The sequence below is a fragment of the Lolium rigidum genome, chromosome 7, assembly GCF_022539505.1.
Source record: "Lolium rigidum isolate FL_2022 chromosome 7, APGP_CSIRO_Lrig_0.1, whole genome shotgun sequence".
Lineage (NCBI taxonomy): Eukaryota > Viridiplantae > Streptophyta > Magnoliopsida > Poales > Poaceae > Lolium > Lolium rigidum.
In genome coordinates this window covers 4,800,430-4,803,556 of record NC_061514.1, presented here as the reverse complement: position 1 = coordinate 4,803,556, position 3,127 = coordinate 4,800,430, and the positions used below count along the sequence as shown (strand labels likewise).

Here is a 3,127-nt window from a genome sequence, read left to right as displayed (position 1 = left end):
TTCAAATTGAAAATTTGCCAGGCTTAAGAGCTAAATGTTACAACTTACAGCAAAAATTAATTAGAAGTGCCCTGGATTGCCAATAACAGTACCCTACGACTTCTAATCTTAATTATTTTTAAGCGTGCAGATAAAAAATACCAGCAAATTCAATATGCATTACCTCCATAGAACGGACATGATGTGTGTAAAGAGCTCTTCGGCTTGCGTATATCCAATAACTTCATAAAGAGAGCAAACAAAGTAGTATGTTAGTGTTACTACAGCGGAAACAACAAAAATAATAGGTGTAACGAAGGAGAGTAAGTTACCGAGACAGAGTGGTCCTCTCTCAAGTCACCATAGGATACAGCCACCTCATATTCTTTACGAGGATTGAAGCGGATGCATGTGCAAGGTCGGCTCAATGGAAATGCGTTCATACTGTTCAGATTAACATTCATGTATCGATTAGTAAAATGGCACCTAAGCAAGCACAGACGGTGAGAAACATATGCAATGTGTACTCAAGTTTGCATATGCTTTCAAGAAAATGCAAAACTAGTGGTATCTGAGCTGTATTATATGCTACTCTGCAAGGTTTCTAATGTGACAATTGCCAAAGAATAGTATAATGATTACAAGGCCAATAATCTACAAAGAAAATGTACCAGATGCCTGACATTTCCTGTCTGCAATCAAGAATCTCTGCACATGCAGATTATAGATGTCAGAATCAACTAACTAATTTCATTTTAGAATCAACTGCCTAAAATGTATAGCGTTACCTATTATTCCCTCCAGAGAGCAACAGCCAAATTCATATGAAGAGTCTCCATTCCAATCCAGGGAGGAAATTCTTAACGAAGCAGAACAGCGCTGAAAGGATAAATCGACAAACATGTTACTGACTTACCCCAACTTCCAACCATGCGATGTAGAAACTTCATATGAAGTAATGGCTGGGGCACATGTGCTATAACAATGCATAAGGGATGAAGCACGCATAATCATGTTCACAATAGAAGTGGAAAGAAATTTCTAGAACTTGCTTGTCAGCCGACACATGACGATTGAATCGAGAAACCCAGGGATGATTAAGTGAAAGCAAACATGAAAGCACAACAGCTGGAAAGAAAATTGCAGAAACACTTCCAAACATGAGTTTTATTCATGTATATGCACTTGAAAACGGACATACTGAAGAGAGAGAGAGAGAGAGAGAGAGAGAGAGAGAGAGAGAGAGGTTGCAACTACGACACCCGAAAACAGAGCAAAAATTAATGCAGCCTCCCCTGGAAGAGAAACCATTGAGAATCAAGCTCACACCACATCAACTGGATTTAAGTGTGTCCACAGATATACGGAAATCATGTGTTTCATGGTGAAGACTAAGAAAGCCTCTGCTCCCCACAAGCAAAAGAACAGAGAACACAAAGAGAGATGGGAAAAATAAATGTCTAGGCTCCCTCTACATTTTATGCCAGCTATTCAGAATCTGAAGCGAGCACAACAGATTAGTACTTACCTCCCACACCGGAACGCTGCCAGTAGTTGTATTTGAAATATCCCAGAGCACCACCTTATCCTTGGAACTTGATGCCAGGATATGTGGGGCTCCCAGGCTAAATGACAGCGCTTTTACCTGAAATTGCACATTTGTACATTAACTCGGGTCTGCTAGCTAAACTTGTGGTGAACAATTGATAGCAAATCCAAATGAGGCCTCAAGGCACAGGCAGTGGTTGAGCCACCTACAGACTTCCACATCAGCTAGCAGTAGAGCACTAAGAAAGCAAGTCATCTATAAAACTGTAACACCAAGCAACTAAGAATTTACTTAATGAACTGATGGTAGATTGTTTGTTTTCGTATGGGACCTAGTTATAAGGTTGCCAATGAAGCTAGGGAGATATCATTAGGACAGCAAACCCCAAGAAAACACTGAAGTCCGAATTGAAGTGGACCAAAACACAAGGCCACATGGCAGGTGAAAGGCTGTGTTAAGTTGGAACGCGTCTCCCTGTAATTCATGGCAGATCTAAGATAGCCTACGCCTCTAAGCAATGGTTATGTTGCTGCTGCATGCTCATTTTTAATCGTAGCCGCAGCAGGCATAGTGTCGAACAACCTGTGGGCGTCCACGACGTCAACACAACAGACACAGCTTTAATGGGGATGACCGGTCCGGGACAGCCTGACACACTCATCGGGGATCATGACAAGCGGTAATACTACAACGAAGAGGAATTGGTCATACCGGAGATTCGTGGTTCACGAAGTATGCACAGTGCTCTTCGTCGGCCGACATTGGGTTTATCTTGTTGTACGTGTTGCGGGTGGTCTTCATTATACTTGGCGCCTGTTTCGAAGTCACCTCGCAGGCCTCCTGCCCGTAAATCTCGCGACCAAGATCATAATAGTCGCCATCATCGTCTCCATCATCCTCGTCTCCAACACAAATCGACTCGGCCGCCCTTGATTGCAGGCGGTCGAAAAAATCATCCTGCACCTGCCCCATAAAGTCACCCCAGTCGAGGTCGCTGTGGTCGGTGAGGTCCGGCTCCGGCTCGCCTAGTCCTAGAGCCTCCTTGGCGCGCTTGGCATCCCAAAGTGCAACGCCACCATTGGTAAGCCCACCGGCGACGAACCCCGCCTGAGAAGTCCACTCGCTCGCGGCCGAGCAGGCCACGCTCTGGAAAGGCGCTGGCGAACGATAGGCGGCCAGGACGCTGAAGAGCCCATCACCCTCCACCGTGGTGCGGAACAGGCTAAGAGAGGGTACGCGAACACTCGTCTGGGGCAGCGTACCGGCGGCGAGCACGGGGAGGGAGTGGGAGAAATCGATGGCGTATGAGGCCGGATGCTCCGGGGGAACATGGAAGGAGAGATCCATGGCAAGAGAAGTGGTTTGTGTGCCGGGACGGGGACGGGGACGGGGACGGGGACGGGGAGATAGAGTCAGATTTATGGCAGATGAGGCGGCGGCGGCGGCGGTGATCGCCCGCTCACGCTCAGCGCGACGCGCGTGTGAGGATCTCCCGCTCTCAAGGGCGCGCGTGTGAGTATCTCCCGCTCTGAAGGGCAGCGCACACGCGCGCAGGCGCAGCACAGTGAGATTCCAGTGGGCATCGCGCGTGCCTGCCTT

General features: G+C 47.3%; 1 long non-coding RNA gene across 1 annotated transcript; it reads right to left on the bottom strand.

The window, feature by feature from the left end:
• Positions 1 to 377: 377 nt before the first annotated feature.
• Positions 378 to 860, bottom strand: LOC124676909. The gene is made up of 3 exons (XR_006993856.1): positions 768 to 860; positions 651 to 687; positions 378 to 423 (listed from the first exon to the last, which is right to left on the bottom strand). It is a non-coding gene; the product is annotated as an uncharacterized LOC124676909 (long non-coding RNA).
• Between the last annotated feature and the right edge of the window lie 2,267 nt (positions 861 to 3,127).